Here is a 26,209-nt window from a genome sequence, read left to right as displayed (position 1 = left end):
AGAAATGATGATGATTTGTGTCTGGACGAGCTGCACACTACCCAGGTGCTTTTAATGGTTAGGTTTCACATTAAGAAAACATTTGCCATGGAAACATCTGGAAAACAGATCACACAAACAGCATTTTACACCAGGGAATCTACTTGAATCAGTTGCTCTTTTTAAAAATTGGCCACCCTGTTCATGCCAACTGTATACATTTAAAAGCACATGAGCTATAAAAATGTCTCATACTTAAGCAATCAGCTTTTCATTACTCTCAAATATTTTATCTGCTAGCTGGTTATACACCATAGCCAAGGCCTTTTCTTTTCCTATTATCAATCCTACCCTGAAATAAAGCACGGCTTGGAGTGCTCTTCTCATTTGCTGTGAAAAAAATAGTTAATACCAAGGAGAACCTGATAAATGGTAAGGAATGGGCCCAAGATAGAAAACGTCTATGTGGACATTCCTTGGTGTATAACTGAATAGCAACTTATGAAGGATAAGAAAGTTAAGTGTAAAACAACGGTTCTTAACTGAGAGTTAATGTAAGAAATGGCTGTAGAGAAAACACACTTCCCTCTGATTCATAAATTTGGGAAGGACCAAGTAAATGTGTATTTGAAAAGTTTCCCAGGTGATTTTTGTGTACTCCTAGTGAAAAAAAATTTCTATAAATCAATGTTTCCAAAATTGCTTAATGATAAGAGTGGTCTGGGTCACATGCTAAAAATACAGGCTGTCAGGACCTTCATCTGAAGAATCTGAATTAAGTGAATTTGGGAGTGGGGATGAGGAGCATATTTTCTCTTTAGACAAGTTTCACACTGCACTAAATCCATATGTTACTACATCGTCCTGTAAGATATGTTGCAAGAAAATAATTGTCTTGTCAATCAATGCATACAAGAGTCCCTTTTGTGGGGATTTCCAAACAAGGATTAGCATAATAAAGGTTCTTAATAAAGTCTTGCTGGTAGCAAAGAAAAGTCTTAACCTTGTTTGACCTATATACTAAGAAACACATTTTCTCAACTGACCATCTCTTAATATTTCTTGAGGAGTTAATGTTCCCAAATCCAGACTTTGGGAAGTCATTCTGGTTTATAATATGTATATAACTACTAAACTAAACTAACCTAACTAAAACTACAACCAGTACATTTAGTCCAATTGTACAAATTAGGAAGAGACATTCCATTTGGGTGGAGAATTTAAATAAAAATTATAATCAGATTGACTTTTCTGAGCATTTGAATTACACAAATGTACTTCTTCAACTGGGATTTTAGCCCCTCAATGTCTCCAAGCTGCATGCACAACCTGTACAACTGTCCACAGTGACCCTGTTTACCAGAGCACAGTAAACTTGGTTTTTACCAAAATGGGAATGCCCCTGAAAGAACATTTGCCCTCAGCCCCAACTTTGAAGGAATGTGATGTAATATCACTGGTGCAGAGTCAAAGTCCATCACAGATACAAGCAGGAGTCAAGTTGTAACCATAGGTACACTAGGTGTGAGTTCATTATGGGGTCAGGCCAGAGTAAACCTGAAATATGGGTAGAGTAGATGTGAGCATATTGTGAGGACAGGCAGAAGTCCATTTGTCAGTTTGGGTATACCAGGTGTGCAGAGATTGCTAGTCGCCTCAAAATCCTTTTTCATTTTCTCTTCTATGTGATAGAGCCCTTGATTTTTAGTTGGGTGAATGAACATCTGGGACAAATTACACATTTCCTAGACTCTTTTCCTTGGAGTTTGGCTAAACTAAGTGCTCACCAATGACATCATAAATGAAAACTGTGTGTGCAACTTGCAGACAGTGTTCTTAAAAGGAGAAAGTGTGCCCTTATCCTTCTTTTTTCCTTCTTCCTGCTTGGTAAAATGCAAATGAATGGCTTGACCAAGTATGGCCACCTTGGATGATGCAATGAACTTAGGAATGGAGGCTAGGCAAAACAGACTAAAAAAGAGCCTGGATGCCTGATACCACGGAGGGACATACCATCTGTCTTTGGACCATCTACCTCCAGACTGTGTTATAAGAGAAAAATTAACTTTTATCTTACTTAAGTCACTGTTATTTGGGTTTTTCTGTCACTTGCAACCAGATTTAATCTTAAAAAATTCCATATGTGTGGTTGATGCATGAATTCCCAAGCCAAGTTATTATAATTTTTAAAGATTATCTGTGTTTCTTCCTGCTTTCCATTAGCAGCACTAATTAAAACTTGATTTTGCTCCTATAATTCTGCCTAAATTTAAAAGAGTTTTTATGTGGTTTTGTATGCACTAACAGCTAAGTTTCAGGAAAAGACAAAATGTCGATCTTGGCAGCCACCTTAGATTCATTAAGAATCTTAAACTCAGGAAAAAAAAAACTATCTGCAATATGAACATAGTTTCACCTTTGAAACTGGGTATTTCCTGACTGATAGGGAAAATTAAAATATTCCTATAGTAAGACTTTTTTCCAAGTTCTTAATTTATACATCAAAATATAGTAAGAAATAGGAAGAATTGTCACATTTAACAACCACATAGCCTCAAGGAAACAAGCAAGTAGAAACAATCATTTACAGTGCAGTATGACAAGCTCTAGCACAGACTGAACTAAATATATATTAATAAATAATAGATTCTAGCACAGAGTTAAGCATATATTAGTAAATATGTAACTAATGTGTTTCATGTATTTTACAAGTCGTATACAAATTTTCAATCTTACCTACTAGTACAAAACTCTAGTACAATTCATTTATCTTTAATTTCTATTGTTCATTCTTTATTTGATATATCATATTCCACATTAAATAATCTGACAACTTTATATAGTCTAATGGAAGTATACTACAAATTCTTACTGAACAAATTTATTTCACTATATATGTGTATATATGTATATACATATACATATATATATTCTACACTTTAGTATTTATGAGCTACTCATATGACACTCCTCTCTTATCCTGGGAATATTTTCTCCTCTACTTCACTCACACAGTTCAGCGTCATGTTCCTCTATGACTCCATTTCCCTGAACATAGCTAATTAAATTGGATACATTTCCTAAGATTTTTAAATTTCAGACCAGAGAATGTCAGTCATTTTTCCCCTGTTCACTGAAGCTGTGAATTATAAAACTCAGAGCCTGCCAAAGGTCATATTTCTCTTCATGTGAAGAGGGCAAGTTTGCAATGAGAGAAAATAACACTAAGTAGACCAAGAAAAGTAGAATCAAGGGGAAAAGAGAGAGAGTTCTGCAGCATTCAATTCCTGGTTCTGACTCTTCCTGAGGCCTAGATGCATTACTGCCCTTCCTATGGTCTGACTATTTAAGCCTCTGTGGCATCCATGAGCTAATCTATATTCTATTGTGCTGAAGCTCCCTTGATTGGGCTTGACTCATTCCAAATAGACTACATCATAGTCTAGTAACAAACAACTCCCAACTGTAATGACTTTTTTTAAAAAAGGATTTATTTCTCTCTTATATTATATGACACTCAGAGATTGGCAGGGAAAACTCTAGCTATTTGGGAGCTCAAGTAAATAATATAGCCAGTTGTCATGCCAGAGGGGAGAGAGAGAGCTTTAGAGGGTCTCACAGTAGTAATTAAATGCCTTCAACCCAAGCCAGAAAGTGACACACATCATTTCCATTCCCAATTCTTTGTCCAGAACTGGTAATATGACCCAGCCAACCACAAGCCAGGGAGTATAGTCTGGCCACATGCACCAAGATGGGGGAGAATAGGAAATAACATATTAGCAACCAGAGTCATAATTAATATAGCAGCAAAGGTTTTCTTTTGCCTAGGCAAACCCCAAAAAGGGTTAAGGTGTTTGGAATCTGTTGCAGCGCTCATGTATGGTTGAGGGTTTAGTTGTAATTCCAAATTTCTCTGTTGTGCAGCTAGAACTTTGGATTTCTTGTAAGTCCTTATATTCACTTAGAATTACAGAAAAGTGGGGCAGGGTTCTTGGAGGTGCTGAAGTAGCAATATAAGATGCAGTAGAAAGATTCCTCACTTGGAACTTCTGAAGAAACCTGACTCTCTCTGGGCACTGATAATACTTTCCCTCTCCAGGTTTAACTAAAGAATGGAAGGAGATATCCAAAATAAAATCTTGAGATAGCAGTTATTGACTGGTGTGATGGTTTTTTGATGTCATCACGAACAAGACCCTTCTGTCATCCTGCTTGATCATCCTTTAGCTTTAGGCATTACACTGTATCACAGGCAGGAATATGGGCCAAAGAGGCTATATAAGCTGAGTTTTCCTTTTTTAAAATCTTTCATGGAAGCTCCTTCCAGCAGACATCACTTACATTTAACTGGCCAAAACTGTGGCACAAGGGAACCTGAGAAACAGAAAATTTTAGCTTTCCAGCCTCTGATAATCTGAAACACCTTATCTTCCACAAGTGTCTGTATGTAAATATTAGAAATTCACATACTCATTGGGAACAAGGGAGGGAAAGGACATTTTGTTTGAAAATACAATTTATCTGTGGTGGAATAAGGCATGAAAGAAACAGATTTGTAGTATTGACGTTTTAGATGCTGCAATGCTGTATTATATATATTTGGTAATTTATGGATTTTACTAAATTGATTCCACTTTGGGGGCACAGGGCCATTAAAAACAAGTAAAATTTGAGATGGAAAATAAAATATAAGGTATCATTTCTTGGCTTAGTAAATTGTGTAATTTTGGAGAAAACTGAATTGACAAGATTTTATTGGCTTCTAAGCAATATCAAAGAGATATTAGTGAAATGCCTTTAGTGATTAAATTGCCTGTGATAGACTGTATTATTTCTTCACAGTTCTTTCTTCCTTCCCCAACCTTGCTCTGGCTCACTGTGGCTGAAGTATGCCACTTTGCCCTGTTGCCTTTGAGTTTAGACATGTGAGAAAGGGCCATATGCTGGTTCCAGTTAGAGCCAGCAATAGTATCACATGTTTCTGCTGGTCACTCTCTTTGCTTCCAATGTAAGAACAGCATGCCCAAATAGTGGTTATTCTTTAGGCACAGAAAATGCTGTGAGATATACATGGCTATACTCCTGTCTATAAGACACATGCCATGTATGCTCCATGAGGAGAGGACTTACATCTAATTGCTTTACCATTGGATATGAAGTGCTCATCACAGTGCCTGGCTCTCCATGTGTACTCAATAAATCATTGTTGAGTGGATTAGGGTTGAAGGAATCTTGGCAATTTATCTTAAAGTCTCTAAGCGGAGTTCTCTCTATTGTAAAATGGAGATAACAATGATTGCTCAGGATTTTTGAGAGGATTTAGCAAGGGTAACATCTTAGTACAGTGCAATGCACACAGAAAGTACGCAATACATTACAGTGTTGGTTTCATTATTTTTTCATCATTAGTATAAAGTTAGTGGTGTTTAGGACAAAGCTCTCTATATAGTATACTTCTATCCCTCTACCTACCTAGGGGAAAACCTGAGTCTTTGAAATTTCTTTTTTGAAATGTCAGCATGATATTTACTGAGTGCTAGAGTGGACCCAGCAGGGTTAGGTAGGACAGACAATTCAGTTGACTTGTAAGGTCAACCATAACCCATATTATCCTGAATTTAAATGCAATATTTTTATGTGAGTATAAAAGTAACGTTTATTAAAGAAAATTATAATTTTATGTATATTCTTTCAATTTTTGTTTAAGGTAAGTAGTCATTTGAGTCATTCTCAAATTTCACAGGGCAAAGCTTAAAAGACTTCATTAATATTTTCGCCTCACTTAAAATCAAAAGATTTTGATGCAGGGTCATAATTTAGTATGAAACTTAAACCTAAATAATTTGACCTAAGAAGCCCTTGTTTTCCTTGGGTTAGGCTCCCTGTTTATTTGCTGTTGCTGATAAATATCAGACAATGGAGAACAGGGTCATAGATTCTGTACTCCTTATTTTTCTGTGAACACAGAAGCATGTGCCTTAACTTTTCAGTTTGCCACATTTAAGAAAATAATGCTGCTGTTTATTTCATTTGAACCAATCCTAAGGAAGAAATTATGGTACCTCAATACATCTGAAATTGTATTATGAATTTTTTTTAAATTGCCATATGTACCACTAAGAAATTTAAAGTTATTTCTAATTAAACTACGACATGCCATTAATTGTCAAGAAAGATCATGATTTGTGTTAAAATGTGAAAAAGAAATGTGGATCTCAGAATTAAAAAATTATATTTCACTAATTTGGAAAATGCAATTTAACCTGAACACAGTTAAATATCTTCATTAGTGTTAAAATTATTGAGGAAAAATAAATTTAGACATCAGACACACTTGGATTCAAATTCTTAACCTGTTTCTTGTTAGTTGTATAACACCCCTGTGTTTCTTAAGCTTTTAGTGAGCCTCAGATTTTCTTTTCTATAAAATGGAAATAATTTCAGCCTTATTCTATGGTTAGTCTGAAAATTTAATCAAATTATATATGAAAGCATCAAGCACAGTTCATGGCATAGTTCATTCCTTTCTATTATGTGAAAGCTAAAATGAGATGCAGAGTAGAGGTCGGGTGACAATTAGTGATTAAGAGGGAGTATGGGTCTACCATGTTCCTGGGCTAGTATTTCATCAACACATTTGTTGTTATCTCCTAATATTTATGTGATGCTTCCTGTGCCAGGCACATATTCGCTACTAGTTTTCCTTAACTTTACTATTTAATGTATTTTTTTCAAAGTTTTGGACCTTACAGGTTTGTTTGCTTCACAAGTTTTCCCTGTTTCATTCCCTTGGAGCTTGATTATATTTATACAGCATCTGTTCAGATCTGCTTTCTTGCCCAGTGATTATTTGCATTTTACCTGTGCTGTTATGAATTTCTTCCAAAGCAGTGGTAAGGTTAAATTCTCTAGGAGTTGTCATTTCTGCTACATATGTTTTAGGTAGCCTACCACTTTAGTTTCTTGAGTGATGAGTAAGAAGTTCCAATATCTTTTAATTCTCATAGAATCATATAATTTTAGACGTACACTGGACTTTATTGGGCAATCAATGGTATAAGTAATTATTGGCCACAAAATTCCTTTATTCACATGATAAGAAAAACTGAAATCCAAAATTGTGTGATTTGTCAGATAATATAGATTGATGACCTATCTCTCAAGCCTTTAAGACTAAATAAAAAGAATATCAAAAAATGAAAGGACAAAGAAAAACTAATCTTAACACACATGGCTCAGACTACTAGCAAAAGCCCAAGATCCTGGAGAAGAGGCTAATGCATCATAAAGCATTTCTACATGGATTTTTAAAAGGTGACATATGCATACTACTATATATAAAATAGATAACTAATAAAGACCTACTGTATAGCACAGGGAACTCTACTCAATACTCTGTAATGGACTATATGGGAAAAGGATCTAAGGTTATAGAGAATAGTCAATTAAGAACGTCAACAACTTCAAATTTATTAACCATAAAATGCAACTTTGTAGTACTACAGTTAATTTTTTGAACATATTACAAAAAATAAGACCATATTAAAAATACATTGTACAGAAAAATATCAGTGACCTAATATTAAAATCAAGTATGCTAAATAACTGATAAAATTTGTGAATATGTATTGATACCAAAATAATTATTCTGCTAATGTTATTTTAATGTTCAGATTATCAATATGAAGATTAAATTTTCCTTTAGTGTATCTGTTATCCTAATGTTCCCACAATTTTGCATCGCTGTTTAATGGAATTATTTTAGAGGCCCATCAATGTAATAAAATCAGCTGTCATTCAATAAATAAACATTTAAAAATTTTAAAAAAAGAATCTAAAAAAGAGTGGATATATGCATATGAATAACTGATTCACTCTGCTGTACACCTGAAACTAACACAAAATTGTAAATCAACTCTACTCCAAAAAAAATTAAAAAAAAAAAAAAGGTGAGTTCCTTGGATAATAGAAAGTGCTTCATTTTTAAGAGATAGTGTAGGGAGAAAAATGTGTTGGAAAACACAAAACCTGAATTCTTTTTATAGAGCAGTTTTAATCTGTTTCTAGGCAGCAACAGCTCTTTACTCCTCCAAACAATTCCTGCCAGCAGATTGTACCAGACAGAGCAGGCACACTGCCATTTAGATTTTCTTTTCCCAATTCCCAAGGAATTCTCTTTGAGCCTAAAACAAACCAATTAATGATGAGGACAAGTAGTCAGTTCAAAATTCTAAATTCATTAAGACACTTTTCAAGTACCTTTTTAATATAAAAATTAGATTAAAAATCATGTATTTATAACATCAAGCTAAGTCCAGAACTTATAGAAATAATTGTAAAAATAATCCAACAAATCCCAGATAGGAGTAAAGGAAGAAACTAAAAAAGAATCCCAAAGATTGGTGACTAAAAGAAGCCAAAGCCCATAGAATTGGATTAGAACAACTGGTTGCTGAAAACCAATTACTAAACATTTGTCCAAATACAGTGAATTAATTCTAAATATGTTTGTTTAGAGAGGGATATTTCATATAATCTTTGGCACATATATTTTGCTGAATTTTGTTTCAGTTTCTTTATATAGCAGTGTTTCTGAAATGGCAGAGCGTATACATAGATGGTCCCCAACTTCTGATGATTTGACTTATGATTTTTCAACTTTAAGATGGTGTGAAAAAAATATGCATTCAGTAGAAACCACAGCTTGAATTTTGATCTTTTCCTGGGCTAGCAATATGCAATACAATATTCTCTCTTGATGCTGGTCGGCAAGCCACAACTCCCAGTCAGCCAGGTGATCATGAGGATAAACAACCAATACACTTACAACTATTCTGTAGCCATACAACCATTCTGTTTTTCACTTTCAGTATAGTATTCAATAAATTACATGAGCTATTCAACACTTTATTATAAAACAGGCTTTGCGTTAGATGATTTTGCCTAATTGTAGGCTAATGCAAGTATTCTGAGCATGTTTAAGGTAAGCTAAGCTAAGCTAAGCTGCAATGTTCAGTAGGTTAGGTGTATTAAATGCATTTTTGACTTAGGATATTTTCAACTTACAATGGGTTTATAGGGACATAACCCCATGTAAGTTGAGGATGATCTGTATTTTTGTGATTGTTGTTACAGAGAGTTGCCATTTTGTTTATTTATCTATTTATTTATTTATTGGAGTATAGCTGCTTTAAAACGTTGTGCTAGTTTCTGCTGTACAGCAAAGTGAATCAGTTTTACTTATACATGTATCCACTCTTTTTTAGATTTCTTCCCATTTAGGTCACCACAGGTCATTGAGTAGAGTTCCCTGTGCTATACAGTAGGCTCTCATTAGTTATCTATTTTATACAGAGTAGTGTATATATGTCTGAGAGTTGCCATTTTAAATTTCTATTTCCTCCCGTGCCAAGAGATCAAGAGAACAAGTTAGTTCAGGGCAGTTTCTCTTGTTTGAGGAGAAATCACTCCATTGGTTCCAGCATATAAAAGTAGTATCCTTGTTCCAGAAAAAGATTATAATAAAACAGTGTTTTGGCTTAACAGTGGGAGACCCATCTTTTACCAAATGATATGCAAGACTCTAAAGCTGTTGAAAAGATAGTAAGCAAACATGTAAAAGGGATAAAGAGAAATCTTTAAAAAAAAGAAAGGAAAAGAAAATTCCTTGCTTTGGGGAGTTAGGGTTATTAGAATACTTCTTATGGATTGAGACTGGTCCTGAAAAAGGTTATCTGGAAGAAACTGAAACCCAAAAAACCCAAAAGACAAGTCCATGGGGGAAGTATAGAGCATAGATTTGCAACCATCAAAGACCAAATTTTTATGAGGGCAGATGGATGGCTAAATGGGCAAGAGGATGGCTATATCTGCACACCTTTACTGACATGGCCATCATAGTGTTGTGAGTTTGCTGAGGCAAAGACACCGTGAGTGACTGTAAATAAGAGCCATGAGCTTCTGAATCCAGGCCTGCCTTGGCTGGAAAGAGCTGAAGGACAGGCCCTCTCTTCCTTCACTGCCCATAGTTAAAACATAAGGCCTGCCCAGCATGGTGGCAATGACATCATCATTGAAGAAGTGCATGAAACAGAACTGGACCATGCTCATTTGATGACAAATGCACGTTCTCTAGTGTTTTCTCTGTAATGAGTCCTTGGCACCAAGGCCAACACTTTGGACCAAACAAGTGTTTCAGATAAGACTATTGTGTCATAGAGCTCAAATGAGGAGTCCTCACCATTAGGAAGGTGGACAAAATTATGGAGGTAAAGGCAAGGTATGACTTACTGTACACATAGGGCTAATTCTCAGGTTATTTTCACTGGCTTCACACTCCAGTGGCAATTATGATGACAGTAGTGAGTACAGCATCACTTTGGATTGGCCAGATAACTGCTGCTTACATCATCTGGGGAACTTACCAGGGTGGTGGCTGATCCTACCAACTTCTGGCAGTGCTTGTAGCATCTTCTAGCTCCATTCATGAGGCTGAGTGATGATATAATGATGTCGGCAAATATCCTGGAGCTCTGAGATTATTACAGCTGACCCACTGGAGGAGAAAAGGACAAAGGAGGGCTAAATTAGTTTTGATTTGAATAATAATAATAACCTATGATCTAGAGAATTGGGTCATATTAATTGCATATTAAATAAAAATAAAAGCACTTCATTATGGGTAGAAAGATTTGTGAAAAGAAAAATATAAGTAGAAGCAGTGCAAATTAATGAAGGAGAAAGTCTGTGAAATTGTGGGAATTCACATCTAATATTCATCTAATGATGATCAGCTTTCAAAGAGTCAATCTTGATTTCCCAGAATTACTATTTCCCAGCAAGTTTCAGTCTGGTAAGGTTGGCGGGGAGTGGAATCTAATATTAATAAAGCCTTTGTAATTAAAGATCTGTGGAGGCAAACTTTTCCTGCTGTCAGGGAGGAAGAAATTTTCCTCTACCCTCTAGGTTCTTCTGGCTGATCTAAGAATTAAATTGACTTAAGACAGATTAACAGGAAAAAAATCAAACAAAAGTTTGATAACATGTATACATGAGAGAGACCCAGGAAAACTAAGTACCTCGCCAAAAAGGTGGAAACCCTCACCTTATATACCATTTTCAGCTAAAGACATAAGAGGATGTTATGAGCAGTGGTTTGGGACTTCAAAGGGGAGGAAAACAATTCACATGAAGATGGAAAAGCAAATGTTTGATAACAAATGTCTGCTGGACAGGCAGAGACAAGAGACACAGAGAGTAATTTTGACAAACAGATTTTGCTAGGTTCCTCCCTGTCTACCACACCAGGCTCATATTAATCTACGGTGATAGCTCCATTCCTGCAATAGGCCCTCTCTCTACATTCTTTAGGCAGCTAAGGAGGAGGCAAAAAGAAAGGCTTCTGGAGTCTTCTGTTTCTTAAAAATAATCAGGCTAAGTTAATCACCATGCCAAAGAGACATTTGGGGGTGGCAAGTTTTTCTTCCCTACACAGCAATAGGCAGATTAATAAATAGTTTGGGCTTTGTGGGCCATAAAAACTTCTGTTGCTTCTAAATTCAGCCATTTTAGCTTGAAAGTCACCATGGACAATACATAAATGAACATGGCTATGTTTTAATGAAATTTTATTTACAAAAGCCTGGGGCACTTGGATTCAGCTCATGTGAGGGTCATAATTTGTGAACCCCCGTGTTAGATTGAAAATGCACACTATATCATGACAACTATTTGCATAATTTTTTTTCTTATTTTTATTTAACATCTTTATTGGAGTATAATTGCTTTACAATGGTGTGTTAGTTTCTGCTGTATAACAAAGTGAATCAGCTATACATATACATATATCCCCATATCCCCTCCCTCTTGCGCCTCCCTCCCACCCTCCCTATCCCACCCCTCTAGGTGGTCACAAAGAGCACGAGCTGATCTCCCTGTGCTATGAAGGTTCTTCCCACTAGCTATCTATTTTACGTTTGGTACTGTATATAAGTCTATGTCACTCTCTCACTTCATCCCAGCTTATCCTTCCTCCTCCCCGTTGCATAACTTTTAAAGAATGCTCTAGCCTTTTTTTTGATAGATTATTTATTTATTTATTGGCTGCGTTGGGTCTTCATTGCTCCACGCAGGCTTTCTCTAGTTGCAGCGAGAGGGGACCACTCTTCATTGCGGTGCGTGGCCTTCTCATTGCAATGGCTTTTCTTGTTGTGGAGCACAGGCCCTAGGCGCACAGGCTTCAGTAGTTGTGGCACGCAGGCTTCAGAAGTTGTGGCTCACGGGCTCTAGAGTGCAGGCTCAGTAGTTGTGGCACATGGGCTTAGTTGCTCCGCGGCGTGTGGGATCTTCCAGACAAGGGCTTGAACCCATGTCCCCTGCATTGGCAGGCAGATTCCCAGTACCACCAGGGAAGCCCCTTAGTCTTTTTTTTTTTTTTTTTTTTGTATGCAGGCCTCCCTCTGTTGTGGCATCTCCCGTTGCGGAGCACAGGCTCCGGACGCGCAGGCCCAGTGGCCATGGCTCACGGGCCCAGCCGCTCCGCGGCACGTGGGATCCTCCCAGACCGGGGCGCGAACCCGGTTCCCCTGCATCGGCAGGCGGACGCGCAACCCCTGCGCCACCAGGGAAGCCCAACCCCTAGTCTTTTTTTGACTAACATTTATTGAGTTTCTACTATGCCCGTTATTATGCTTCTGCCAGGAAACAAAAGGAAAAACAAGACATTGTTGTTTTTAATTGTTAAGAACCCAGCAATTTAAAAAGGAAGAAAGAAACACAAAACCACAAAGCTCTAGCACCATGCTGTAAGTGAAGTCATAGAAGCATGTACAGAGTGGGAATTCAGAAGAAGAAATACTAACTTTTTCAAAGTGTTTCAGGGAAATCTTTATAAATAAAGTGACATAAACAGAATTTTTGGATTAGTCACTGTTTGCTAAGAAAGTTAAGCAGTCCCTTTTAGTAGAGCCAAAAGCATGAAAAAAGGAAAGAATATGGAAGATTGGCAAAATCAACATTATATGTATCTATAGCATCTCAATTTACTGGGACTTCTTCTATAGATAATTATGGTGATGATGGTCATAAAAATGATGATGATGGTGAACATTTATTGAACACTAGGTCAACTCACAAAAATCAATTTCCTAAAACATTTTGTTGCATAATTAATTTTCTGAAATTCTGATTATTGATCTACTGGAAATAGTTTTAAGTGCTTTAACAGGAATATTCAATTGCTGAAACTGAATATATTCAGTATTCATCACTGGATAAGGAAATTTTTTCAAAACTTTTTGTGGCTTCTATGTCAATATCTCAATATTTATCTTTTAGCACTTTTAAATAATGTTTTTTATATATTTATATATTTTCTCAGTTTCATACTTATGATTAAAGGTGATCATAATTGAGATACATTCTTTAGACTATATGTAAATTATTTATCTGTTGTCTCTCAACTCTAAACCAGCCATTCTATACTCTGCTTTGAGATACAAGCATAGAGGCTCTATAAAATATCTTCCTCCTCCCTAAGCTGGCTCCCCGTTAGGATGTGCTAGAGGAAAAGTGCTAGAGGAAAAATGCAAGGGGAGAGAAGAAATAAGGGATTGCTCCTTCCTATTGTCTTTCTGCTTTCTCCCTGCTTTTTTTCTATTCCTGTCATGCTTGGTTTTTCATTCCAGCAGGATCAATTCTTTCCAGGAGCAGCATTTGAATCCAGTTTCCTGTTTTTCAAACACCAACCAGAAGTAGATAGTTCAGCATTACAACTTTCCTCAAGAAGTGGTATTTTAGCAATGGTTTGTAAACTTATTTGGTTATGGAATTCTTTGGGGGAACAATTTATTCAAACTGTATTCCATGAAATACACGTATTCTCAACAACATGATCAATGAATGTTTAATAATAATGTTCACTGAGTGCCTATTATTATTGGCAGAATTGTTCTAACTCAGAAAATATTAATGACTACTCTATGAGGCAGGTACTATCTTTATACCAATTTCACAGATTAAAAAACTGGGGACTGAGGCAAGAGGAGTAACCTGACTTGCCCCAATTTACTGAGCTACTGAGTAGCAGAGCTCGTATTCAAATCCAGAATTTGAGAATGTAACTAACCACCACATTATGTTGCCACTTAGATTACTGTAGCAGATTTAGCAGAGGTGGAAATACCACAAGTAGAGGTATCAATAATTGTTACACGATATTTTGAATTAAGACCATGGCAATAGGAGTAGGGAAAAGAGTACAGATTCAAATAACCAGCAGAGGTTAAACAAGGAGGATCTGGTAACCTATTGGATATGGAGAGTAAAGAAGAGAGAAGAGCAAAACAGTTGTATTGTTATCTACTGCTGTATTGCAAACACTCAAATCTTAGTGGTTTTCAAGAACAGCAGTTATTTAGCTCTCAGATCTACATGGTCCCTGGGGGGCGGGGTAGTGGGGGATGCTTGGTTTACCAGGATTTTACTCAGGTGTCTGCATTCACCGGGCAGGCTGCTGTGAGTTAATTTTTCTGATCTTGGACTTTCTCCTGTCTCTGGAGCCTTAGCACAGATCCAGGGATGCCACCATATAGATCACTGAGGTTTCTACTTTGAATGGCTAGTGGGATAGCAACCATTAGCTAAGATATCAAAAACAAGAGTGAAAGGAGCAAATTTGAGAGGTAAAATGAGGGAAAATATTAGTGCAGATTGGGACATATCAAATTTGAAGTAAGATAGGTGGAGATATCTCACAGGCACTTAAATATGGGTCTGGAGGTTGAGAGAAAGAAAACATCTAGAAATAGGGACATGGAAATTAATAACAAAAGCCATAGGTTTTTGTAATATAATTCATGGAGACTATGTAGAGCAGAAGTCAGGACCATTCTGAAATTGGCCAATAATTCTGCTATATTTTGCTTCTGGTACCTTAGGTAACCTAGTAATGACTGTCCGTGAAAGGACCATTTAATATTATTGAGATTGAATAATCATGATTGTTATCATATAGTCTTTCTGCAAAATTAGATGTATTTGACTCACCTTTCAAGAAAAAAAATATTTCTTCTACAGAAGAAGAAACTAGAGAGGAGAAGAAGCAGAGATAAAATGATCTTCAATTATCAATAACTATATAATAGGAGAAATACAAGTGACAGAAGAGAGCAAGCTTTCGTTTACTTAGAAATACCTTCCTAACATCGAGGGCATGATGGTGATGTCTATAGGATTGAGGGCAACCTTTTTGAGCATGTTTATAAATGGTATTTCAGGGATTCAAGGAAATGTATTAAGTGATTTCTTATGGTCTGTACTAATCCCATTACTCCAAAAAACCAATTTAATCAAGAATCCTAAAGAATGTGTCTATCACTGGTTTGGTATAATAAATACCATATTTAGAGCCCAAATTTAATAAGCTTTCTTGAATTTCCCAATTTAAAACTGAAGCATGTGGTTTAATTTAATGAAAAATTAATAACAAGCATAATAACTAATACATATTTTGAGTATATGAAAGCATTTTAAGTAATATCCCTCAACACTATTTCTTGCATTTATATAATCTCTATTTTCTTTTGAAATAATTATCACATACACATACCAAAAACCCTGACATATTTTGGTGTAACGGGAATGATATCCAACGGCTGTTCCCTTTTAATTTTCTTGTATTTGGCCATCCTCATCAATAATATTCTAGAGGCATGCATTTGCCTCATGAACTATCAGAATTGTGCAACGTGTATGCAATGGGAAAGAGGGAGTCAAATTGTGGTTTTGGCATCTGGAGTAAAAATTCTTCAGCCCATATCAAAACAATAATTTTGAAAATCTGGCTACGTTAAAAAAAGAATATAAATGGTTTTAACTGCTATAATACAATGACATTTAAGCTTGCCCAGTATATCATAGATTTTGCTATCTATAAACTAGAGATGGAGGGACTCCAGATCATGACAAAAAGAAAGATTGGTGAGGGAAGCACATTTCTTCAAGCTTAGAATATTATAAGAATAAGAAAGGAGAAGTGATATGGGAAGCAGACAGAATTGCGTGCCTGACCTTCCTGAGCATGTCGGATACACTGATGGGGAACCTAGAGCCAAAAGACTGTCTGCTTATCTTTCTACTTGAAACTCTGGGGAGAAACTACCATGTAGACTGGAACAGCCCAAGTCTGCGGGATGATGGTCCAGCACAGCCAAGAGAAGTGTTTAGGTAGATGAGTATGAAGCATCACTCCTAGATCTCCACAGTCTGCATGTAGCATAGATATGCCATGCTTGACTAAGACAAAGTAGAAGTCTTTGGATGGTCAGTAGACCAGGACACAGAGACAAAAGTGCAGAAACTTTGTGTCAGAGACAAACAGTGAAGACCACAAACTCCAGTGATAAGAACCATCATGATGCCTGAAAATGTGTATACTTCAGTGGTCATCAGTCAGACTAGATTGTTTCACTACAGGGAGTAGTAAAGATCAAGAAGATATGACATGGACCTGCATTAGTGTCCTATTGCTGCTGCAACAAATGACCCCAAACAATGGCTTAAGCAATAGTAATATATTATCTTATAGTTTTGGAGGTCGGATATCCAAAGTGGGTGTTACTGAGCTAAAATCAAAGTATTGACAGGGCAACATTACTATGGAGGCTTTAGATGAGGGTCCATTTCCTTGCCTATTCCAGCTTAAAGACACTGCGTGCATTCTTTGGCTCATGGTCCCCTGCCATCTTCAGGCTTTTTTTAACCCTGTATCACTTGGACACTGACTCTCCTGACTCTCTTTCACTTATAGGGACCTTTACAATTACATTGGGTCCACCTAGATAATCCTGAATAATCTCCCCATTTTAAAATCACCTGATTAACAAGCTTAATTCCATCCTCAATCTTAAGCCTCTCTTATACTGTAGCTGAGTACATTCATAGGTTCTCAGTATTACATTTTGGTGGGTGGGGGGGAGGTGGGAATTATTTTGCCAACTCAGAGCTGTTGCTTTTTAAAAATCTTTAAACCAACCTACATACCCAAACACCATCTTGGAGAAAAACGGAAATGTGGAGGTAATATAAAAAACAGACTTTCTCGAAAAGAGAATGAGCCATGCCAATGAGACTAAGGCTTAAGAGAAATGTCATTGATTTCCTTGTTTAGAATTTATTTCCCCCCTTGCTCGTCACTGCAGCCATCTCCACTTTCCAATCACTTTCCAACAAGACAGAGGCTCTTGAGGAAGCTTAGATCAATTACAAAAACAAAGCAGGTCATCTTCCTTACACATCAGAGGAGTGTGAGTTAAAATTTTGAATCTGCAACATTATTACCAATCACAATAATGCCCCCTAACAATAAACTTTTAAAATATAATAGATTTACTTGACACCACACAGACTCTTTAATAAGAAATTCAAGTATTATTATTTGACAGATGAGGCTCTGATGTGCTAACAGACTCACCCATAAAACTAAATAACAGAGGAGTCTGGAGTGAGGACAAGAACTCTTGAGTCCCTGGCCTCTAGCTCAGTGTCACTGTCCTGAGCAAAGGATTTAAATTAATTTTCCAAGAACTTATTATATATAATAGGTGGTCCTCTTAAATTTTCAGGAAACCTGTCACTTTGTTTACCAGAACTAAACAATAAACATGGAAAATTAAATGTTAAGCAAATACATAGCACACTGCCCAGGCCCTCCATAGACACTTGCTTAAACATGTGTATGAAACTATTAAGCAGAGACAAGTAAGTTAAGAGCTAAGTAAATACAACCTGAGTTAATGTCAAAAGAGATGCATTTCAGGAAAACAAATTAGAGGTTCTGGCAATTTTCTGAAGTTATTGTGGATAGAAAGTAAAAAAAAAAGTATTTCAGAAAACAAACTAGAGAGAAAATTTCAAAGTACTAAATCCAAAGAGTGGCACTGAACTATGAAATTCAGGAGAAAAATTTCCAGCAGCACATAAAAGAGTCAAAGTGGTAGTAATCGGGCCTTATCATTACCTGGGTGTGTACCTGAGTACATTAAGGTGATGGAAAGGTAGCTGCAGAATATCTGTGAGGCTGGTACAGAGAAAAGATAGACTGCCTGTTCCTTTAATTGGCAAATTAACGGCAAAAAAAGAAAACAGCATCATCCATTTTTAACCACTTTCCTTCACTGCATGAGGACTTTTACTTAAGAGTGGCAATCCATCAAGGGATAGAAAACAGGACCCAGATTCTTAAAGACTGCCAAGGTAAATAACAGCCAGGGAGAAAGATATTGAAAATCATGTTAGAATTAACGAATCATAAACTAAATTAGAAGCATTCTGAACTGCGATGAGAGAAGAAAAGTATATTCTAGTACCTATGAGATGTATAACAAAAATAATAATGAATACATTTTTCTGAGTCCCACTTGTTAGTAATCCTCTGCAATGACCTGAAAGGTGTCATTCGTATTCAACTGATTTGCCAAAGACCTCATTTGGAAGCCACTACAGAAAGCATCATCTAGTCTTAATTTAATTATTCTTTGAGCAAACATGCTTTGTGAGTACTCCAGAATTCTCCAAAGATGGTCCATATTCAGGACCACTTTTTAGGTACATACATACAGTGTAGGCTTAGTGGTTTTATTCTCCTATTACTATACTCATTTTCTAATTTTTGCTTTTTTGATACCAACGATTTTAGTCGATATCACAGCTACAGCTATCCTACAATCCTTTTATTAACACAATTTGACCATGTGATGAAAAGATATTCTAGAGGCTTATTTTTTTTCTTAAAAGAATAAAGTTATATAAAGCATTTGGAGATTTTTTTCTTTACCCAGAGAATTATTACATATAAAGGATTTTCAAGTTGAAAATACTGTAATAAACACAAAGTGATTTAATATATTATTTGTTTTAAAAAATCTCCTAACATCTTTGGTTCTCATGGTATTTGCAATTATACACAGATATCTAATAATATCAAATATTTTATATAAAAGCATTAAGTACATTATCAAGTGCACAAACACACACACACACACACACACACACACACACACAGAGAAAGTGTTGTCAAGGAAGGTTTAAGAGAAGAGAACATTTGAGCAAAGACTTGAAGAAAGTGAGTGACTGAGCCAGGTGGATATATGGGGCAAGTGCCCTCCAAGCAAAAGTTCCTAGTCATAATTGGTGCTCAAGAAATGAATAACTTCTTAGCTGTTTAGCTAGCTCAATTCAATCAATGGGTATCTTTTGACAAGTCCCTCAACCTTTAGGTTTGTTTGCAATAAGTAATAGGAACTGACTCTTTTCTATTTCTTGTGAATGTTATGAGAATCAACTCTATGATCTATAAAGCATATATGATGGGAGCAATCAGAAAAAACACCACCCCCTTCCTACATCCTTTCTATTAGAATAATTCTTTAAATCAAATGCACTTAATCAAGATGAGTGCCTTTTTCCTCAACCAGAGAATAGCCATTAATATGATTAGTATAGACTCTAATTCTAGGAGCAAGTAATGCATTACACAGCTTGAAATGTTCTTGCTGCATTCACCTAGAAAGGTTATCTTAAACATAACAGTAATTATAGTAAGACTGTCTTTTATACACATTTGATTGACAACATAATAAAAAAATAAAATGTAACAATACCAAATGTTAGCAAGGATGTGAGCAACGGAGACTCATACACTTCTGCTCTGAATATAAACTGATACAACTACTGTGAAGAGCAATTTGGTATGATATAGTAAATTAGAAGATGTATGAATTAGAATATGTGTGTATTCTTCAACTCTGCAGTTATAATCTAGGTATATAAATTCCAAAGATAGATAGATAAATTAGATTAGATAGCTATAGAAGGAGAAGAAAAGAAAGAAAAAAAGATATAAAGAATATGCTTTTCAAAAATTTTTGTAATAATTTGGAAAAATAAAATACCATAAACTAAAAGAGAAAAGATAAAGGAATTGTGCCACTTTCACTAGATGTGATAAATTACAATTATATTTAATAGCATGGATAAATATCAAAACAGCATTTTGTGAATAACAAAGTTGAGGATATATATGCATAGCTTAATGCCATTTATAGAAAGGTGTACAAATTGGCAAAACAATATAATATCATGTTTATGCACATGTATAGTAATGACATAAATTATGCAAGATAACAATAAACAGTAAAGTAAGCACATCTCCCTCTGGGTAAATATGGCTAAATGCTAAGATTTGACAAAGCTGCATGGTACCTACATTCATGAGTGTTTCCCACATTAGTCTCTGGAGTACTCTGTAAGCTTGAATTTTTTTCTAAAATAAAACCAGTATTGCATTTTCATGAAGATGGAAGTCCCCATGGTAGAATAGGCAAAAATCCACAAAAATGGAAACACACCAATTTAAAGGGCAGGAGAAGTGGCCTGCTACTTGAGAATTGAATCTTCCCTCAGTATTAGTGATGACAGTATTGTGCTAGGCATTGTTCTCAGTGCTTTACGCTTATTATCTCATTTAATCATTGTAACAATTCTCTCTCGAAGACCTATCATTTCTCCCTTTTATCGATAGGGAACTGAAACACAAAAAGGTAAGTAACTTGTCCAGTGTCACAAAGCCAATAAATTGTGGCACTAGAATTTACACCAGAGAGTCTGAGCTTTCAACCAGTCACAAACTACCCTTAGTAAATGTGTTTATATTAAAGCAGAAGTTCTCACAGGGTCCAGCAGCACCAGCATCACCTGGAAATTAGAAATACAAGTTCTTGACCCTCGCCCTAGACCTACTGAATAAGAAACTCTGGGACTGAGTTTAGCAAATGTATTTACAGCAAGTCTTCAGTGTGTGAAAGCTATCGAGAGGCCTATAGATCCCACAAATGGGAAAACTAAAAAGGAAATTAGAATGTATCTTTCCCCATTGTTTTCACTTCAGTTGAATCCTGATGCTGCTTGACTCACACTTTTAAATTGTGTGAGCTGCAGAAAAGTTTCAAGAACCAATGTATCTACTTGGGAATGAAGTAAAGTTTTTGTGGTGGGAGGGAAGAATTTTCAGAGAGAAATTTGAGAAAGAGGATACATGAAGAATGTGTTAAGCTGAAGCGAGGAGACTGAGGTTAACATAAAGATGAGATTTCATGTGAGAGTCCCTTCTCCCCATGAATTTCAATCCATAGATCTGTAAAAAATTAATAAACAGAAACCTCAATTAAACAGAGTCGGGAAACCAGAAGGGGGAGCTCTCTTGCCCTGCTACAATAGCAGAGCCCAATAGGAAGAAGAGGAAGAAGAGAGATTCTTCTTTCCTAGCAAGGATGCAGCCAATGAAAAGCCAGGGACTCTTTGTTTGCTATAGCCCTTCCAACTTTTTTTTTTTTTTTCCTCTCTAAAAAGTACTTCTGGGCTTCCCTGGTGGCGCAGTGGTTGCGCGTCCGCCTGCCGATGCAGGGGAACCGGGTTCGCGCCCCGGTCTGGGAGGATCCTACGTGCCGCGGAGCGGCTGGGCCCGTGAGCCATGGCCGCTGGGCCTGCGCGTCCGGAGCCTGTGCTCCGCAACGGGAGAGGCCGCAGCAGAGGGAGGCCCGCATACCCCCCCCCAAAAAAAAATAAATTAAAAAAAAAATAAAAAGTACTTCTTTCTCTTGATGTGTGGGGATTTACACTTGACTTGCCGTGGGTGCAGACCCCAAATTGTAATTCTCTGCTGATCCCCAATAAACTCATTTTTGCTCAAGAAATATCTGGCAGTCTGTTTATTTCAGGCCGGCAGGAGAATTAAGAAAAACCACATTAGCTCAAATCAATACCTTTATCCTATGAGCCATACACATTCTGGAATTAAACTGTTTTTTCAATAAAGAAATGTGCATTTACTAGTTGAATCTGACCTGGAAATATTGTAAATTTTGTAGAAACAATGTAGTGAAGAGAAGAAAGAGGGATTGGAGCTTTTGCAATCAATCCATTCCCCCTGCTCTTATTGCAAGTTCCTAAAGACACTGGCCCATTGAGTGTGCTAAGGCATGGAGTCCTATGTAATGAAGTGTGGTACTGAAAGTGAAGTCAAGCATAGAGAGAAGTCTATGAACCTGGTAAAGCACTCTGGAAAGGACAAACACTAGGGAATAAATCCAACTATTGTATTGCTCCCATGAGTTAGAGAATGCGAGGGTGGATTTCCCATATGTGTTTTGTTTTATGTAGCATTACATTAAGCAGAGTTTGGTTCAGATGGTTCACATGAGCATGCACTGTGTGGAAGAAAAGAAAGACAAAAAGGACTTTCTTTATGACAGATTTTTGTTATTCAAGAAAAACTGTGAAAAATTTTCAGGGGGAGGGGCCCACAACTTACTCTCTCTGCTTCCAGCCATGTTACTGTTTTGTTTGTGTATTTATATTTGTTGTTATTTTTAATGGCTAAGATACAAAAGAGAGGGAGAAAAACTTTTCATCACCTTGACCCCACTTAGTACCCACTTAGAGAAATACATTTTAAATAGATTTACAGTGAAAATATTCAGCAGATAATTCTCTCCAAGATAAGGATCCTTTCCTCTTTCCAGTCTTTGCCAACACTTAAGTATATTAACAGGGAATGGATAAGAGTATATCCAAAGAGATAGTGGTTCAACAAAAAGCCTGTCCTCTTCTGGAGTTAGTCCCAATTTGCCTTGGATAACTGCTAACTCCAATTTGTGCCTTCTGCAATCCCTTGCCCAGTACAGATTCATCCAGTTAAGATGATTATTTAAATGTAGGTGAAAGTCCTTTCATCATTTTGAAAATATAGCATGATTATATATAATTTGTACAAAAACCTGTGGTTAGGGTTGATTTGGCACTGCTACCTGAGGTTTTTATTCTCTCCTGACTAACTAATGTAGGCAACAGAAACATTTTGTATGTTACTCTTTATTTGCTACTTTAAAATTATTCTCTGTCCCTATAAAATTTTCTTATTTCTTAAGAGTGTTCCTTTGACTTTTTTCTGAATGTTTATTGAGTGTCAGGCATTTTGCACACATGTCTATCATGTTACTAAGAAAGTAGATATTATGATACAAATGGATGATTTGCTAAAGACCATGCAGCTAGAAAATGTTAAACGTGGGTTTTGGAGCCAAGATCAGGATGGCACATTCTGTAGTCCTCTCTACTTAAAACCTAATATTGATATCCAAACACATTTTTAGGACTTCAAAGACCAAGAATAAGGATATTAGCCTTCGTGTCATGAAGGTAAGCTGTAACATTTTCAATTTGGTCACTTTTTTGATGACCTAGTTATCAACTTGTGTCCTAAGCAGGGCTTTACATTTCTCACACACGAATCTTGTGACTCCGCCTACCATGTATGAGAAAGCAGAAAGAGAGAAGTTGGTTTATGAAGACTCATGTTTCTTTCCTTGAAAATGTGTTTATCTAATGGGTATATTCTGTAATTGATTGATTTTGCAATATTTATTGTTAGTGGGAAGATAAGCATTTATAGGGAAGAAAACGTAGAGTGATGTAATAGACCTCGAGATCAGCAGACTTGGATTAAAATCTTGACTCTACTATTAGCTCTGTGAACTTGGGCAAGACCTTAAGATTCTTCATTTGGAAAGGACTCCAAAAAAAATGTCACTATCTGCCTACATTACAATGTTAAAGGGGGATTATATAAAATAGGCATTAAAAAGCTCTGAAGAAGATGGCGGAGGAGTAGGAGGTGGAGATCACCTTCCTCCCCACAAATACATTAAAAATACATCTACATGTGGAACAACTCCTACAGAACACCTACTGAACGCTGGCAGAAGACCTCAGACTTCCCAAAAGGCAAGAAACCCCACCACGTACCTGGGTAGGGCAAAAGAAAAAAGGAAAAACGGAGACAAAAGAATAGGGATGGGACCTGCACCTCTGGGAGGGAGCTGTGAAGGAGGAAGAGTTTCCACACACTAGGAAGCCCCTTCACTGGTGGAGACAGGGGGTGGGCGGGGAGAAAGCTTCGGAGCCACGGAGGATAACATAGCAACAGGGGTGCAGAGGGCAAAGCGGAGAGATGCCCGCACAGAGGATCGGTGCCAACCAGCACTCACCAGCCCGAGAGGCTTGTCTGCTCACCCACTGGGGCGTGTGGGGGCTGGAAGCTGAGGCTTGGGCGTTGGAGGTCAGATCCCAGGGAGAGGACTGGGGTTGGCTGTGTGAACACAGCCTGAAGGGGGCTAGTGTGCACAGCTAGCCGGAAGGGAGTCCGGGAAAAACTCGGGACCTGCCTAAGAGGCAAGAGACCATTGTTTTGGGTGCGCGAGAAGAGGGGATTCAGAGCACCGCCTAAATGAGCTCCAGAGACAGGCGTGAGACACAGCTATCAGCACAGATACCAGAGATGGGCATGAAATGCTAATGCTGCTGCTGCAGCCACCAAGAATGCTGTGTGCAAGCACAAGTCACAAAGCACACCTCCACTCCCGGGAGCCTGGGCAGCCCACCACCGCCAGGGTCCTGTGATCCAGGGACAACTTCCCCGGAAGAACACATGGCACGCCTCAGGCTGTTGCAACGTCACGCTGGCCTCTGCCACAGCAGGCTAGCCCCGCACTCTGTACCCCTCCCTCACCCCAGCCTGAATGAGCCAGAGACCCCTAATCAGCCGCTCCTTTAACCCCCTCCTGTCTGGTTGAAAAACAGACACCAGAGGGCAACCTACATGCAGAGGTGGGGCCAAACCCAAAGCTGAACCCCAGGAGCTGGGCGAACAAAGAAGAGAAAGGGAAATTTCTCCGTGCAGCCTCAGGAGCAGCGGATTAAATCTCCATAGTCAACTTGATGTACCCTGCATGGGGAATACCTGAATAGACAGGGAATCATCCCAAATCTGAGGCAGTGTATGCTGGGCGCAACTGTAGACTTCGGGTTTGCTGTATGTGACTGACTAGATTCTGATTTATATGTTTATCTTACTTTAGTGTTTACCACTGGTTATCACTGGTGGATTTGCTTATTGGTATGGTTACTCTTTTTATTTATTACATTTTTAAATTTTATAATAGTTTTAATTTTTTATTTTAATAATTTTACTTTCTTTCTTTTTCTTTCTCCCTTTTCTTCTGAGCCATTTGGCTGACAGCATCTTGGTGCTCCAGCAGGGGGTCAGGCGTGACCCTCCGAGGTGGGAGAGCCAAGTTCAGGACATTGCTCCACCAGAGACTTCCTGGCCCTACAAAATGTCAATCAGCAAGAGCTCTCCCAGATATCTCCATCTCAACGCTAAGACCCAGCTCCACTCAATGAACAGGAAGCACAGTGCTGGAAACCCCATGCCAAACAACTAGGAAGACAGGAACACAAACCCACCCATTAGCAGATAGGCTGCCTAAAATCATAATACGGTCACAGACACCCCAAAACACACCACCAGACTCAGTCCTGCCACCGGAAAGACAAGATCCAGCCTCATCCACCAGAACACAGGCACCAATACCCTCCACCAGGAAGCCTACACAACCACCTGAAAAAACCTTACCTACTGGGGGAAGACACCAAAAACAACATGACCTATGAACCTGTAGCCTTTGAAAGGAGACCCCAAACACAGGAAGTTAGGCAAAATGAGAAGACAGAGAAATATGCAGCAGAAAAGGAGCAAGGTAAAAACCCACAAGAAAAAAAATATGAAGAGGAAAAAGGCAGTCTACCTGAAAAAGAATTCAGAGTAATGGTAGTAAAGATATCCAAAATCTTGGAAATAGAAAGGAGAAAGTACAAGAAGCTTTTAACAGGGATCTAGAAGAACTAAAGAGCAAACAAAAAATGATGACCAACACATAAATGAAATAAAAAATTCTCTAGAAGGAATCAATAGCAGAATAACTGAGGCAGAAGAATGGAAAAGTGACCTGGAAGATAAAATAGTGGAAATAACTACCACAAAGCAGAATAAAGAAAAGAGAATGAAAAGAATTGAGGACAGTCTCAGAGACCTCTGGGACAACATTAAACATACCACATTCGAATTACAGGGTTTCCAGAAGAAGAAGAGAAAAAGAAAGGGACTGCGAAAATATTTGAAGAGATTATAGTTGAAAACTTCCTTAATATGGGAAGGAAATAGTCAATCAAGTCCAGGAAGTGCAGAGAGTCCCATATGCCATAAGGTTAACAGCTGATCTTTCAGCAGAAACTCTGCAAGCCACAAGAGAGGGGTAGGACATATTTAAAGTGA

At 37.5% G+C, this 26,209-nt stretch overlaps 1 long non-coding RNA gene across 1 annotated transcript in view; it reads right to left on the bottom strand.

The window, feature by feature from the left end:
- LOC112065902 (uncharacterized) overlaps positions 1 to 26,209 on the bottom strand; it is a 396,153-nt gene that overhangs the window by 121,222 nt on the left and 248,722 nt on the right. The window contains exon 3 of the long non-coding RNA XR_002892300.2: positions 10,407 to 10,537. This is a non-coding gene — a long non-coding RNA (uncharacterized lncRNA). The remainder of the gene's footprint in view (positions 1 to 10,406; positions 10,538 to 26,209) is intronic.

This window comes from Physeter macrocephalus, chromosome 6 (genome assembly GCF_002837175.3).
Source record: "Physeter macrocephalus isolate SW-GA chromosome 6, ASM283717v5, whole genome shotgun sequence".
Lineage (NCBI taxonomy): Eukaryota > Metazoa > Chordata > Mammalia > Artiodactyla > Physeteridae > Physeter > Physeter macrocephalus.
Note: the sequence above shows the minus strand (reverse complement) of the source record. Positions and strands in the feature narration are given on the sequence as shown.